Here is a 17736-nt window from a genome sequence, read left to right on the forward strand (position 1 = left end):
AGTGTTTGTCATACCAATGTATGAGCAACCGCAATCACATGGAACTTCCTAGACGCCCGGTGTTTCAAGAGGTGGTTTTTCCTTTGACTGGTTGAAACAGGGATTTGAGCTTCCGGGCTGTGGTTTATTTTTATTTATTTGTGTCACGAGGTACCAAATATACAAGCAAGAGATATTAATTAGATGTACTGAATATGAAAATATACATGAACAAATTAATCGCATGTAGTTATAAATGAAGCACTTGAAAAAATGTGCATATGAAGTATAACACATGGAAGAACATACATAAATATCAAAAAGGAGAAATCAAGTATTACATGAAAATATCTACAATACATATTCAATATTTACACATATTGGGAGCAGTATTTGGCTACACTTATGGCAATGTTTAAAGTCAGTGCCAGTTCCAACCCCCTGTACATGAATCTGGGCATAGACGACAAGTCCAAGAGATGCCTAAAAGTTTGTTCCTCTCCTCATTCACACAGATTCCCCACCATGCAGCCCCTTTTCATAAGATTGCCCTTAGATCTTGCAATACCAGTGCACAGTCTGTTTAAGGACTTCCATATACACCATCCCTCTTCGTGACCAGGTGGCAACTTTTCTTCAATTTCAACACGTTCTGTACGATCTGGGTACCTTTGTTTTCATAGCTTAACCCTGGCCTTCCTTGGGTCAGAATAAAGTGGAGCAGAAGACTGTAGAAAACTCTTCCTGGACTTCAGTCGAGCTGATGGTGGCTGATGTTCATGAAGGGAATGTGGTGAGATTCTGCAAACCTTTTGTCACAAGTATGAAGGATGAGTTTTCCACCTAATCGATACTTTATTTTACAAAGTGTTTAGAATTATTTACATTAAAACACAGTATCGGTTTCAACCTGTAAACAGGTCATCATCAGCTGTTGATGTACCTGCATAATAGAGATTGTACATCATAAAACATTACTAAAAATTAATTAAACAAGAATGCCTTATTCTAATATAATACTAATGTTAAGATATACACATATGGTACAATTAAAGGGCTTTGACTTGCTGGAGTCCCATTCAAATATCTATGCTGTATGCCAACATTCATGCCTTGCTGGCAGACCTAGTGTTTACAGTGCACTACAGTATGTCTTCTTGTATAGGCTAGAGCAATTTTGTTACTTTCACAGATCTGTCTGCGTCTTATCCTTGGCTTTGACAATATGAAAGCGACTGAGGTATGAGCGATGCTAGTAATGCCAATCCTTATGCAGCCAGTACCTGCTATGAATGGTGTGAAAATGTTGCTCATAGGGTCGGTTGGTGTATGCATTTCAGTGGGCTTGGCAGACTGATATATAATAGTAACTCTGGTTTGGTGAGGAAAGCAACAGTAAACTACCTCACTCATTTCCCTAGTATGCCTCTTCAGTGATGCCTAGGCCATCTATGACAGCTGATGGCAGAACTGTTGAGGATCCCACCAGTGTTAGCGCTGACGGACTGAACAAACATACATACATGCCAACATTATGTCGAACGAGATATATACATATGGTACAATTAAAAAGCTTGACTTGCAGGAGTCCCATTAATGCCACATATTCTAAACATTGTATAGCTGAGAGGTTAAAAATAGGGTACAGTTCTTAGAGAACAAAGGGTCACTGAGGTTTTGGTGTCAAGTTCAAATATCTATGCATTACGCCAACATTATGTCCAACTGTTGTATAGATCAAATCAAGGCGCATTGTTGGGCCGCAAGTTTGCGGGGAACGATACGTTCAGTTGCGCTTTTCATCCATAGGGCAACATGTCGAGGAACACAAGCATAAATTCACTAATACCGAGAATGACATGGAAATTTTAAATATGAACCTCACAGGCCCACTGCTCAATATAATGGAAGATTTTTAAATCAATATGGACCAATAGGCTAATCCCAACCTCATCTTAAATGAAATCACAGATAAAACAAACATTCTCTTCAACACAGCCATTCCCATTCTAAAAGACACATATTTAAAAAGAAACAGCAGACACAAACCCACACAAAACCCAAAAGACATACCCCACTCCACCCCACAGGCTGCTTCCCCCTCCCCACCACCTCTCAATCTGAACACTACGACAGCCACACGACGTACATGCAACAGTGTGCAGCACGCTCCCGACTATACTCAAGGACATATCCAGCCCACACGTAAGTAACACACACTCTACAGAACACAAACCATTTAGCAGGCACTCTCTATCAGTTATTCTAATTCCTACTTCCTTTTTCTTTCTCAGATTTTTTAATTTACCTGAGCGTAAATGCAAGTATGAAGAGGGGAGTTCTATCAACCTACTTTCATTAATTTCAATATACGTATGTCATACAGAGCATGATATGCCTCAACTAGCATCCTGAAAAACTAGCACGTATCAGCAACGACATGGAGTAAGAATGAACATAGTACCTGTTAAACAAGTTACAGAACCTCATCTACTGAACGCATCGTTCTCTGCAACATTGCGGCCCAACAATGCACCTTGATTCTACCTATACAACAATTGGACATAATGTTGGCATAATGCACAGATATTTGAACTTGACACCAAAACCTCAGTGACCCTTTGTTCTCTAAGAACTGTACCCTATTTTTAACCTCTCAGCTATACAATTTTTGGAATATGTGGCATTCCTGGGACTCCAGCAAGTCAAGCCTTTTAATTGTACCATATATATATATATATATATATCTCATTTGACATAATCTTGGCACACCATAGATATTTGAATGGGACTCCAGCAAGTTAAAGCCCTTTAATTGTACCATATGTACATATCTTAACATTAGTATTATATTAGAATAAGGCATTCTTGTTTAATTAAGTTTTAGTTATGTTTTATTATGTACAATCGCTATTAAGCAGGTTCATCAACAGCTGATGATGACCTATTTACAGGTCAAAACTGGTACTGTTTTTTAATGTAAATAATTCTAAACACTTTGTAAAATAAAGTATTGATCAGGTGGAAAACTCATCCTACGTTTAATATCAGGTGCAAGTGAATACAACTTCTGTGTGGGTGTTGGTTTTAAACAGCCTGCGATTAGCCTGCAGGTTTCATTCAAGGCAATGTCTACTTTCTTTGCGTGAGCTGATTTGTACCACACGGGACTAGCATATTCAGCAGCAGAGTAGCAGAGTGCTAGGGCAGTCATCCTTACTGTCTGGGGATGGGCACCCAATCTAGAACCAGTCACCAAACGCAGTAGGCAGTTTCGCAATGAAACTTTTGCCTTGAGTTTGGTGCAATGTGCAGTGAAGGTCACCAAACGATCTGGGGTAACACCAAGGTAAACTAGAGTATTGCTGTGTTCCAGCTCCATTCCTTTCCAATTCACATGCAGCCTCTGCGGGGCTTTTTTGTTCTTTAAATGAAAGGCGCACACATTAGTTTTCAATGGGTTTGGCTTGAGGTGATTTTCCTCATAATAATCTAAGAGCATCTTCAAAGCAGCAGTAAGGTTTTGTTCCACTGGCTCGAAGTTTTTACTCTGAGTTGCCAGGGCAAGATCATCTGCGTATAGGAAGCTCCTTGTGTGAGGTGGAAGAGGTTGGTCATTGGTATATATGTTAAATAGCATTGGTGCTAGGACACTGCCTTGTGGAAGACCTTTCTTCTGTATTCTCCATCTACTCTGCTGTCCTTGAAATTCAACAGAGAAATGTCTGTTCTGCAAGAGCAAGGCAATAATCGTTGTGAGCCTGAAATCCATAGTAAGACGGCTGTGGTGAAAACTGGTTTGCACTACTCCTGTCAGGCTCCTTGATCTTCACAGCTTGTGCTGTGTCTGCCGATGTATAGCCATTTTTCTTCATGGATGTTGTCAATTCTCTTAATGCACTCGAGCGGTTATCAGTGTCTGCAACGTTATTCACCCTAATAAATAATGTTCGAAAGAAAGCTGCTTTCTGGCAAAGGTGGTGGTAAATGAAATGGTGTAGGCTATGGCTTTTAGTGCCGGGAGTGTGTCCGAGGACATGTTCGGCTCGCCAGGTGCAGGTCCTTTGATTTGACTCCCGTAGGCGACCTACGCGTCATGATGAGGATGAAAATAGAAAGACGACACATACACCCAACCCCCGTGCCAGCGGAATTAACCTATGATGGTTAAAATCTCCAACCCTGCCGAGAATCGAACCCGGGTCCCGTGTGAATCCTGGACGTGGTGCTGATAAAACCAGGCGAGCTCTATAGAGAAACCGAAGTAACAGATGTAATTAGTGATCATGAAGCTGTTTTTGTTGCAGTTAAAAAGAAATGTAATTGAAAGGAAGGTTTTAAAAGTAGTACTATTAGGCAGTACCATATGGCTGATAAAGCAGGCATGAGGCAGTTTTTAAAAAGTAAATATGATCGGTGGAAAACGAAAAAATAAGAATGTAAACAGACTCTGGGATGGGTTTAAAGGAATTGTTGAGAAATGTGAAAACAGGTTTGTACCTTTAAAGATGGTGAAGACCCAACTTATTATAATAGAGAAATAAAGAGACTGCAGATTGAAAAGAAATAGAAATGACTGGAAGTAAGGAGAAATTGAAGGAACTTACTAGGAAACTGAATCTAACAAAGAAGGCAGCTAAGGATAACATGATGGCAATCATAATTGGCAGTCATACAAATTTTAGTGAAAAATGGAAGAGTGTGTATAGGTATTTTAAGGCAGAAACAGGTTCCAAGGAAGACATTCCAGGAATAATTAATGAAAAAGGGGAGTGTGTATGTGAGGATCTTCATAAAGCAGAAGTATTCAGTCAGCAGTATGTAAAGACTGTTGGTTACAAGGATAATGTCCAGAGAGAGGAGGTAAAGAAGTAATAAAATTTACATATGATAACAATGATATTTACAGTAATATACAAAAATTGAAAACTAGAAAAGCAGCTGGAATTGATAAGATTTCTGGGGATATACTAAAGACAATGGGTTGAGATATACTACCATATCTGAAGTACTTACTTGATAATTGTTTGGTTGAAGGAGCTATACCAAATGAATGGAGAGTTGCTATAGTAGCCCCTGTCTATAAAGAGAAGGGTGATAGACATAAAGCTGAAAATTACACGCCAGTAAGTTTGACATGCGTTGCATGTAAGCTTTGGGAAGGCATATTTACAAAATTAATAACTGGTTCGATAGAAGGCAGTTCAGTTTTAGGAAAGGTTATTCCACTGAAGCTCAACTTGTAGGATTCCAGCAAGATATAGCAGATATCTTGGATTCAGGAGGTCAAATCACGACTGATCTGTCTAAAGCATTTGATAGGGTGGATCATGGGAGACTACTGGCAAAAATGAGTGCAATTGGACTAGACAAAAGAGTGACTGAATGAGTTGCTATATTTCTCGAAAATAGATCTCAAAGAATTACAGTAAGCGAAGCTTTATCTGACCCCGTAATAATTGAGAGGGGAATTCCTCAAAGCAGTATTATTGGACCTTTATGTTTTCTTATATATATAAATGATTTGAGTAAAGGAGTGGAATCAGAGGTAATGCTTTTTGCGGATGTTATTCTGTATACAGTAACAAATAATTTGCAAGTTTGTGAGCAACTGCAAAATGACCTCAATAATGTTGTGAGATGGACAGTAGGCAACGGTATGCTGATAAACGGGGTTAAAAGTCAGGTTGTGAGTTTCGCAAATAGCAAAAGTCCTTTCAGTTTTAATTACTGCGTTGATGGGGTGAAAGTTTCTTTTGGGGATCATTGTAAGTATCTGGGTATTAATATAAGGAAAGATCTTCATTGGGGTAATCACATAAATGGGATTGTAAATAAAGGATACAGATCTCTGCACATGGTTATGAGGATGTTTAGGGGTTGTAGTAAGGATGTAAAGGAGAGGGCATATAAGTCTCTGGTAAGACCCCAACTAGAGTATGGTTCCAGTGTATAGGACCCTCACCAGGATTACTTGATTCAAGAACTGGAAAAAATTCAAAGAAAAGCAGCTCGATTTGTTCTGGGTGATTTCCAACAAAAGAGTAGTGGTACAAAAATGTTGCAAAGTTTGGGCTGAGAGAACTGAGAGAAAGAAGACGAGCTGTTCGACTAAGTAACATGTAATAAATGGTATGTTCCGAGCCGTCGGCGGAGAGATGGCGTGGAATGACATTAGTAGGCGAATAAGTTTGAGTGGCGTCTTTAAAAGTAGGAAAGATCACAATATGAAGGTAAAGTTGGAATTCAAGAGGATAAATGGGGGCAAATATTCATTTATAGGAAGGGGAGTTAGGGATTGGAATCACTTACCAAGGGAGATGTTCAATAAATTTCTAGTCTCATTGAAATCATTTAAGAAAAGGCTAGGAAAACAACAGATAGGGAATCTGCCACCTGGGCGACTGCCCTAAATGCAGATCAGTATTGACTGATTGATTGAAAGGTCAGTCCGCTAACCATTTAGCCATGGAGCTGGAGAGGGGTGGTGGTGTGAGGACTTATGAAGGTATCTTTCAGAATGTGTAGGTTTCTTCTACACTGCATGGCCTAGTGTATCATCATTCTTCTTGTATACTAACACATCAAAAAAAGGTCATTTTTTTCACGAAGCTATGGAAATACTTCAGTCACCTAGAAACACTAGATCAAGTGGCAGGGAAACATTTCTGGATAATAATAAAGAATCTTAGGAAAGGAGGGGAAAAAAAAAAAAAAAGAAGGAAATGAACAGTGTTTTGCATAAAACAGGTGAACTAACACATCCCTGGGAATCACTGGACAAGTGAAGGAATATTTTGAAAATATTCTCAACATAAAAGGAAATCTTTCTGGTGACATCGCAAACAACCAAGCTCATGGGGAGGAGGACATTGATGAAATTATGCTTAAAGAAGTGGAAAGGATGGTAAATAAACTTCATTTTCATAAAGCAGCATGAAAAGATGAAATTATGGTGAAATATTGTGGGAAGCCAGGGATGAAATGGCTTCAAAGAGTAATAAGATTAACTTAAAATATTAGGAAGGTACCTTTTGATTGGATAAAGCAGTAATTGCACTTATCTACAATGCTGTTTATAGAAAGTGAAACACCAAGACCGAGAGCTGTGATCACAATGCAATTTATTCCACATATTAGGGGCAAGATACAAATGATTACAATTACAGAACTGTACATGCTCGGTGACCATGGAAATTCAATATAGCGTAGCGCCACCACGCGCTGCAATCAGAGCCGCTAGACGTCGTGGCATGGAATCAAAGAGCGCCTGAATATGCTGGTGGGGAAAACTCTGCCACGCGGTTTGTAGGCTCGTCCATAAATCATCAACAATGGCTGCAGGAGGACCTGAATGAACAAGGTGCCGACCGACCATATCCCAGACATGTTCAATAGGTGACATATCCGGCGAACGGCAGGCCAGGGAAGCAGTGGTATCCGTCGTCCTTCGAAGAAGGCTTGCACATTCCTCGCCACAAGCGGCCGGGCAATGTCCTGCTGGAATATGTCGTTTGGAACGGCCTGCAGGAGGGGCAGTGCCTCGGGCTGTAAAACCTCCCTGATGTAGCGGAAGCTGTTCAGATCGCCCTCAAGACATAGGTGAGATCGCATGTTATAGGCAATTGTGCCCCAAAACTTGGCGTTTGTCCCCTATGCCGCTCTACAATACAGTCTGCCCAATGGCGTTCACCACGGCGGCGTCTAACGTGTATGCGGGCATCACTGTAGGACAAGTTGAAATGGGACTCGTCCAAAAACACTACATTTTGCCACTCAGCATGCCAGTGTCGGTGTTCACATGCCCATTGCAGTCTACAGCATTGGAGGTTGTTGGTCAATGGAAGCCGGCGCAATGACATGCGTGCCACCAGTCCGGCCCTCAGAAGGCGGAGTCCAACCGTCGATGCAAACGTCCCCACAACCGTTGCAGTGCTCCAACGTCGAGCCAACACCGTGGACAAAGCTGTTCTGTCCATTACGGCCAAACGGACAAGATAGCGGTCATCTCGCGATGTGGTAACATTGTGTCATCCAGTACCCTGTCGGTGCTGTGTACGGCCCTTTTCTCTCCACTGGTTCTACATACGCCTCACTGTGGAAGCAGCGTACCCTGTACGAGCCGCAATGTCACAGAACGACAGACCCATCTCCCGGAGCCCTATCATTCTGCCCCGTTCGAACGCACTCACATGCTGATAATCCCTCCTGTGATGTCAGCGAGGCATAGTGGCACTTAGGTACACGTTTCCACTTCGTATGACGGCTCTGCACTGACTGAGCATTGCATAACGCTGCCCTGGCCGGTCACACACAGAAGGGCACTGTTGGGCCTACGTGCACGCCATCTCTCTGCAATTTAAAACACTTATTATGGTTCAACTGTTCTACACGCCCCCTGATTTTGGCGTGTTTCAGACCATTGCTTCTGAGTGTTTAATTTTCTACAAACACCAGTGTATAAATAAGGGAACACGAAGGATTGCAATAACTATCAAGGTACTTCACTGATTAGTATACCAGGCATTTTGGAAGGAAGGGTGCAATCAGTGGTTGAAAGTAAGTTGCATGAAAACCAGTGGGGTTTCAGACCATCGAGGGGTTCTCAGATCAGACTTTCAGAATGCACCAGATAAATGAAAAATACTATGAGATGAATAGACAGTTATGATTATGTTTCACAGATATTGAAAAAGCACATGCCATGGTACCGAGGGAAAATATGTTTACTGTACTGGGGAACTTTGAGATTAAGGGTAGTTTATTAAAATCAATCAAAGGCATTTATGTTGACAATTGGGCTGCAGTGAGAATTGATGGTAGAATAAGTTCTTGGTTCAAGGTAGGCTACTTACAGGGGTTAGACAAGGCTGTAATCTTTCACCTTTATTGTTCATAGTTTACATAGATCATCTACTAAAATGTATGAAGTAAAATAATAATTTTGTGTGGCTATTTCTAGCCGGGTGCAGCCCTTGTAAGGCAGACCCTCCGAAGAGGGTGGGTGGCATCTGCCATGTGTAGGTAACTGCGTGTTATTGTAGTGGAGGATAGTGTTATGTGTGGTGTGTGAGTTGCACGGATGTTGAGGACAGCACAAACACCCAGCCCCTGGGCCACTGGAATTAACCAATGAAGATTAAAATCCCCGACCTGGCCGGGAATCAAACCCAGGACCCTCCGAACGGAAGGCCAGTACACTGACCATTCAGCCAACAAGTCGGACAAGGTCTGAAGTGACAAGCAGGGATTCAGTTAGGTGGAAATATAGTAAGCAGTTTGGCTTTAATGACAGAATGAGCTAAAAGCCCACAGAGGAACTTTAAAATAGGATGTGTATTGTTTGTCCAACCCGTGTCCCTTTTCTGTAGGGGGTCGGGTATGAGGTGAGATGAATCTGTCATGGCGAGTTTTTATGACCGGATGCCCTTCCTGACGTCAACCTCATCAGAGGAGTTAATGAGATGAAGTGAATGACGTGATATATGATACTAGGCAGGGAGAGGGTGAAACCCAGTGCCAGTACATAGCCTACTCCTGTCGAATAGCACCAAGGGGTCTCCTCAAGGCTTAATGTCTCCATCTGATTGACGAATCACCATCAACAGCGTCCTATGCCCTCACTCCATATGAGAACTGTGGAGAGGTTTGGAATTTAATCCAGGCTTTTGGCACGCAATCACAGTAGTGATTAGAAATTGTATAACACATCCCCTACCCTGCCGGCCAACATTTTGATGGTGAAAATTTTTTTCGACCAACAGGACATGAACCAACTAACCACAGTGTCATACCGTTTAAGACTTCAACGCCTTAACAATCATGGCCACCAGGCAGGTTAAAATAGTTGCTATGAGTATGATATGAAAATTAGTCTTTCTAAGACTAAAGAGATGTAAGTAGGCAACAAACCTAAGAGAACTGAACATCAAGTTGAGAATTCAAAGCAGGAACAGATAAGACCATTTCAAGTATAAATACTTCTCCCAGGATGGTAGTCCAGTAAGCAATATTGAATCAAGGTGTAGCAAAGCTAATGCAGCGAGGTTTACCTTCAATGCACTGCACTTTTACTTGAATTTATACATAAGAACTGCAATATTCTGTACAGTCCATCGAAAGTGAAGACTTTCACCTCAAAGAAAAACAAACCCAATACATTTGCTATGTTAAAGAACATTCTCAAGGTAAGATGCATCATTTAAAAGCAAGTGAGCAAGAAACAATACAACTACTCAAATTTGTTGTATTGGATACTCGGACCCACTCACTGTCCAGCGAATCATGCCCATTTTTATTGCCTGATGTCGACTTTCAGTAGTTTTGGTCATGGGATAGTGTTCCATACCACTGGACGTACAACAGTTTGGTGATCATTAACTTCAGGTGGAATGGCATCCTACTGTCACGAAATATCTATAACTTCCCTGCACATTGACCACGTTGCTCTGACTCAAGCACTAACATCACCGTCAATTCCACCCTCACACTGCAGGTACGATTATAGGTATCTGAATAAGTTAAGTTTTCTGAAGATATACACCATTAACTTGGATAGAACCATCAGACAGACTTATTTCCGAATACCCTATTTTCACAGTGTTAAGACAAAATCCAAACTGTGAAAGGTAATCAACCCATGCCTGTATTTGTTACTGGAAGTCTTTCCTAGACATCATCAGCATATAACAGTATCCATGATGCATCACAATGCAAATCATGCATTCTATAGTCCATAATAAGGATAAAAAGGATCGACGACAGCATATATCCCTGATGGATGCCAACTTTCACACAGAAGTTATCAGAGGTGCCAACTGAGCATCTAGTACAGCTGATGTTGTTTGAGTACAACAGAATCAAGTTGAAGAAGAGCTCTGGAACTCCGTGGTCAGGCAGCGAGTAACATATAAGTTGCTACAGTACATTTTCAGTGGGTGTCTCTCTCAAGGATTACATTCAAAACATTCTTAGGCAGCAGTTTGGTATCGCCCCCATTCAAGCTAAAATACAAGAAGGGTGACTATGATGGATTGGTCATGTCTTATGGGCAGCATCTAGAACAGTTGTCAATACTGATGATTACAGCCAACCACCACTTGGCAGATCCAAGCAACGACTGCAGGACACTATCAAGAAGGACATGGGAATCTGCGGCATTCATCGAACTGATGCCCAGGACTGAGCATAGGGGAGATCGAAGATTCTAAAAGTGGACCCTGCTCCAGCAGGACAACACTAAGTATATGATAATTTTATACATGAATTGAAAATGGTTACTATGGTGACTAAGTAGTTAAAATCTAGCATCTAGTGCATTTAATGCTTGAACAAAATTTTTTTAAATCTTCGATCGGTTCACCTCTTGGTTTGTATGAGAACTTGCTTTTGTCTTGGTGCGCAGCATTGTGATCTTGATTCAAAATTAGGCTTAATGTCAATTTCATCAACCAGTTCTCTTGCATCAACATTAGTTTTCTTTTTTTTTTTTTTTTTTTTTTTTTGCTAGTTGCTTTACGTCGCACCGACACAGATAGGTCTTATGGCAACGACGGGACAGGAAAAGGCTAGGAGTGGGAAGGAAGCGGCCGTGGCCTTAAGGTACAGCCCCAGCATTTGCCTGGTGTGAAAATGGGAAACCACGGAAAACCATTTTCAGGGCTGCCGACAGTGGGGTTCGAACCTACTATCTCCCGAATACTGGATACTGGCCGCACTTAAGCGACTGCAGCTATCGAGCTCGGTAACAATAGTTTAATAGAAGGACTAATCGGACTGAAAATCCTGAAATAATTTTTTTGCAGTTTTGTAAAAAGTTAAAGTGCTAGATTGAAATCTTTCATTTTGCATCAGTTTGCTTATTGGATTAATACAGTTAATATTTTAAGCCAAATAACTATTGAACACGAAAACTTAAACAGTTTAATACAATTCAATAAACCCAAGGCTTCGTCTCTTATTAAATCTCTTGCTTCTTAAATGCTTAGCAAAGCAGCATAATACATATCTCCCATATTAAATAGTTTTCAGGCCTCTATCCTACTCTCGCATCTTTTGTCAATTAATGGTTTCAAAGTTAATTCTTGGACATGCCCATCGAAAAGCAGATGCTGGAGAAAAAAAAAAAAAAAAAATCAACCCTGTTGAAAAAATTGATGATGGCGATGCTTGTTGTTTAAAGGGGCCTAACATCGAAGGTCATCGGCCACCAATGATACGAGATGGAAGACATGATATGATATAATAATTAAAATTTTAAAATGTATCCACTGACTGGAGTTTAAAAAAAAGTTTGATGAAAAATGGTTATGAGATTAAAACAATCAGTGGATCTAATTCACAATGCCTTTTTTCTAATAAAATAATAGAAAATACAGGTGAAAAAGGAATAAGGCATTGCCTGGAATACAGATATATACCGTATATAATTCAAGTTAAAATAACACATTAAAATACACAACATGAACTAAAATAAAGTCAATGGGATAAAAGCGCAGTTAACACAAATACACTAGGCCAAAGGACATCGTTACTCACGGACTACTCGTCATCGCGCAGGATGAGGGAGATGGTACGCGGGAGTTTAAGACTAGTTGAAGAAGGATGTTGTTGCCATGTCATTAACGACTCGAATTATAGAGACATACACAGAATGTAGAATGCTCATGAATTTAAATTAATTCTAGATTGCAATCCTGCTTTATCATCCTTCAAATTGGATCTGTTGTCATATCCCTATCCTCCAATATCTTGAAAATTTAAACTGAAGTCATTAAGTTCAATTTTACGTTCACACAGGTTCCACCACTTGACTGCCTCTTGGCCTGCTGAGCTGCATCTTCCGCAAACGATTTTTATGTCAATGACAAGCGGCTTGTGTTGACTTTTGCATTTAATACAGCAGGGAAATCTCATTCCCGCACAAGAACAAAATAAATCTGACTGCTAATACTGCCACTGGGTAGTTAAGTGACTAGGTAACTTCTTGAAATACACGTGACCCATTGCGCGGAAAGGGATGCAACGTTAGCAATGGAAATTTTACAGCAGAGCTGAACAAAAGTGTTTGAGGTGTAAATATTGCATGTCTTATTTTTTGAATTCTTTCACTACCTTTGGGTCATCTTAACGAACTAAGTTATGCAACAGTTCGAGACTTTGCCACTCGATCTCATGAAAACTTTGGACAACTATAGCTCATTCCATCATAAAAAAACAGTATTGCTCTTATGGGCCTACAAGAAGTGAACACCGCCTCTTAGACAGTCGTAATTCCTTGTGATTAAGGAATATTATAATGTACTTCATAATGTATTATGAAAGAAAATGGACAGAGCTATTAAAATCATTTCTTAAGCTTTTCTATTTCATAAATACATTCGCAGGGAGGAAACACAATGGCGGGAACAGCCATCGCTTTGTTGCCTTCATTTTCCTTCTGAGCTGCTCTGGTACGGCACATGTTACGCGTAATCCGTTACTCTGTGAGTCGCCAGCAGCTTATCATTGTTGAAGAGAAGTCATCTATTTATTTATGTGTGTGTTCTAATATTCTTGTACTGTACAGCAGTTCTTACTGAAGATATTGATGCTGTGGTGTGCAGCAATACATCAGAGCATGACTTGTAGTGATACAGAAATTTGCTATGATTTTTATCTGTGCTTAGTTTTGTTATTTAGCTTTTGTTTCTTAAGTGCATGTTATTTTTGCCACATTTTTACCACTTTTTCACAATCGTATTTAATTATTACCATTCCTTTCATGGGATGATATGACGGCACAGTACTACCCGGCGTTGCCTGGGCAAATTTATTAAATGCAATTAACTGCATCCGCCACCCTGAACCTATAAAAATTATCTGTTGTCTATTTTCTCCAGTCTGTTGAATTTCAATACTGAGATTTTGTGTGTGCAGTAGTTTACCCACGTTCCTGTAAAAACATAAATAATTATACCTCTCCCTTTACAACCCTCTTACCTGATATTGTAAAAAAAAAAATGCAGCTCAGTTTCTTCCTTCTTTTATTTAGAACTCATGTACAGAATTTATATGCCATGGTTTTCCCGTGATGCTGTTGAACAGAAATGTTCGATATGGCAACCCTGCTGTCATAAGAGCAATACGGTTTTCTTAACATGGAATGACCTAGGCCTATAGTAAGAAAATTAGTGAAAGCCGTAATTGCATTTTAATCAAAATACAGTTTTCTTAATAGAAAGTCAATAATGAATATATTTTAAGTATTGCACCTAGCAGCAAGAACTCTCTTTTTTAATTGCCCAGTATGTATGATGGGTATTAAACGCGAAGGCTGGTTTGATCCTCCACAGCTCCGCCGACAGCTGTCATAGATGGCCTAGGTGTCATTGAAGAGGCATACTATGGAAATGATTTCCCGTCGCTTTCCTTACCGAGCCAGAAGTTCCTATTACATATCAGTCTGCCAGGCCCACTGAAATGCATGCACCAACCAACGCCATGAGCGATATTTTCACGCCATTCATAACAGGGACAGGCTGCATAAGGAATGGTATTACTAGCATCGCTCATACCTCGGTCACTTACATATTGTCAAAATCAAGGATGATACTGAGACAGGTCAATGAAAGTAACAAATTTATTCTAGCCCATATCCCAGAAGACATAGTGCACTGTAAACACTACATCCCAATAGCCAATCATGCCAATTTTAGAACAGCAAAAAATATCAAACTTTAGGTCCCTTTCCCTGCATCAGATTACATGAAGGCGATTAGCATATTGGTTGCTTTGGCAAATCATGAATTACCGGGCGAGTTGGCCGCGCGCGGCTGTGAGCTTGCATCCGGGAGATAGTAGGTTCGAATCCCACTATCGGCAGCCCTGGAGATGGTTTTCCGTGGTTTCCCATTTTCACACCAGGCAAATGCTGCGGCTGTACCTTAATTAAGGCCACGGCCGCTTCCTTCCAACTCCTAGGCCTTTCCTATCCCATCGTCGCCATAAGACCTATCTGTGTTGGTGCGACGTAAAGCCGCTAGCAAAAAAAAAAAAAAAAATCATGAATTCCCCAACCATCATCGTTCCTCGAGCCATATCCTTTAATCCCATGGCAGTCATACCCATCGCTAGCAATTTCGAACGTGGTCGTTCAGGTCTCCGCAAAGTAGTAGTAAATCCCTGGCTGGATAGGACAAGATGTAGTCAAACAGCTCATTCCAGAACTGATCTCTTCATCACAGCCTGTTTGGGGAGCATAGGCAAAGAAGGTTTGCCAAGCGGTAGTTGTCAGCATCGATAACATTGGACAAGAGGCGATGAGAATGTCTGCAACTCTACTGCATAGCTCAGAATTTACAACTGCAACACCTCTGTTTTTTGGCGGTGCCATGGTAAATGAGATTACAGCCCTCACATATGTCACAGGATTTCTAGCCCTTCCACCTTTTCTCCTGTATGCAAGTGATATCCACGTGACAGTGTTTCAGAATCTCGGTGAGTTCTCAACGTCACCCAGTGTGTGTCCCAATACAGTGTGGGGCGATGCACAGTGATTTCTTCTTTCTTCTGACTAGCTTCTTTAGCAGAAAGCGTCAAGACAATCTGTAGCCCTTACTAATTTTTCATGCTGGTCGAGCGGTATACCAACACATGTTGCTGGGGGTGGGGATATACCATTCATTAAAAGCAGCAGTGCCACTTCTAATCCATTCTTACACAATACTGTACTTACCATTCAAAAACCATGTCTAAAGAAATGCTAGTAAAACAGCAAAGATTTGGGAAGTATGTTAACTGAGGGTGGTTCTGATGACATAAAGAGAGGAAATATTTACCATTTCTGAGCTTTTGGGCAAAAGAGAAAGCCTAAACAATGTATTAAGATTAATAAAGATGTTAAATTTTGTCCCTAACCTTAGTGTTGACTTAAGAATATTGTTAACTCTACCAAAAACTGCAGTAAGTGGGTAAAGGAGATTTTCTATTTTTTTTTTTTTAATGTTTACATTCCACTACCATCCAAAAAAGTAGTATTATTGGACATTTACGTTTTCTAATACATTTAAATGATATGAGTACAGAATTGGATCATAGATATGGCCTTTTGCAGATGGCATTGTACTGTATACAGTAACAAGTTACACGACTGTCAGCGACTCTAAAAAGATCTTGATGATGTTGGGAGATGGACAGCAAACAATGAATGCGAGGTTTTTCAGTCTGTCTTATTAGTGGTTATCTCTTCACAACATAACTATCTTGTGCAGTGCAAATGATTACATAATACTAAAAAACAGACCTGACAGTAAACTAGAATATACTATACAAGCTGATATACTACTTGCCCTAATGAAGAAAGGAATAAAAAGGTTAGAGAATTGCACAATAATTACAAGTCCACATATAATACATAGGTCTCAAGCATAATTAGGGAAAAGACTGTCAAGGTAACCAGAAGTGAAAAATGTCCCCAGGCTTTCTAGACATAAAATCACATCGAGGCATTATGTCGATATTTTTGTGCAGGATATACATAACACTATAAATAATAAAAAATTATTTTTAATTGGGTCCATCAGTAGCACTCTTACCTAACAAGTCTTAAAAAGGCAACATGTCAACCTCGCCTATTTTCCCTGCTGCTAAAAACAAACGGCTCAAAAATAATACATTTAAATTATGACAATATTACCACCAAGACTTACCACAAGAGGACGAAGATATATGTGGCTGGGAAACGTAAAATTACTGAAGTGATCCGTCTTGCCGATGTGATGTGACAGGTTTCATAAAAATTTTATTCACCTCCTAGCACATTTCTTGGGCCACAGTTATCCAACAATTAACTCGACCTGCATACATGAAAAATTCAAAACATTACTACAAATCCCCGCCAAGCTAAAGAGGATTGCTTTCGGTATCACTAGAACTCAAAAGGTTATCATAAAAGACGAACCAGCGAACTGACCGACCTTACCCCCTACACTATCGTCCAACAATTCTCTTATATCCGTTAAGTACATCCCTTCTAATGGTCATTTACGTCAATTACTCTAATTTGGCATCCAATTGTACCTCAAATTTGCTGTGAATTTCAGGGTCGTTTAACTCCAATGTTGCTCGTTCTTGTTTGTAGGTGCATCTAATTATACGCTTTTTCTCGTTCCCTACCTGGATTCAAAATCGAAACCAAGGAATGAAATATTTGCCCCGATTTAGACCGTCGACTTGATGTCAATTATATTACTAAAAAGTATACAAACAAATGGCTATTAGTTAAATACAAGACGACAGTGAAGGCAAATATTCTACAACCAAGTCGTACCAATAAATAAATTCAAGCGCAACATAGTTCGATATTTTACCACCAGATGGTATGACGAACTATGGCTATGTAGAGAATCGCAGCCCTGCAATGAACAGTTGAAAAATTAACAAAGAATAATATTTCTTGACTATTTCACTTCGATTACCCATAATATCCTTCAGAGGATAAAATGCAAAGAAGATACAATAGGTTGTTCCTGTAAAAAATATTTAACGAATCACTACAACAACAAAACTCCGATTAGATTATGAAGAAGATGAAGAACCAAACTGAGAGAATACAGAAATAGATATGCAACACACACCGCTCACCACAACATGAACCCTTAAGGAAAATCAAAAGTTATTTTTCGAAAATTTGAAATAAGTGTTTGGAAATAAACAAAATAATTATCTGTAAGAGCTGAAAAGAATTATTGAAAAACTTATCAAAATCTAGAATTTTTA

The 17736-nt window shown here is 40.0% G+C and overlaps 1 protein-coding gene across 3 annotated transcripts in view; it reads right to left on the reverse strand.

Moving 5' to 3' along the window:
• SCCRO4 (DCN1-like protein SCCRO4) overlaps positions 1 to 17347 on the reverse strand; it is a 157300-nt gene extending 139953 nt beyond the window's left edge. The window contains exons 1-2 of one of the 3 annotated variants that reach the window (XM_067143112.2): positions 17038 to 17347; positions 16668 to 16814 (exon numbers count right to left, since the gene is read on the reverse strand). The gene's annotated coding sequence lies outside the window, so the exon portion shown is untranslated. Of the gene's footprint in view, positions 1 to 16667; positions 16815 to 16939 lie in introns of all 3 variants that reach the window. The other 2 variants (XM_067143113.2, XM_067143114.2) reach the window with 2 other exon arrangements.
• Positions 17348 to 17736: the final 389 nt, after the last annotated feature.

The sequence above is a fragment of the Anabrus simplex genome, chromosome 3 (genome assembly GCF_040414725.1).
Source record: "Anabrus simplex isolate iqAnaSimp1 chromosome 3, ASM4041472v1, whole genome shotgun sequence".
Classification (NCBI taxonomy): Eukaryota; Metazoa; Arthropoda; class Insecta; order Orthoptera; family Tettigoniidae; genus Anabrus; species Anabrus simplex.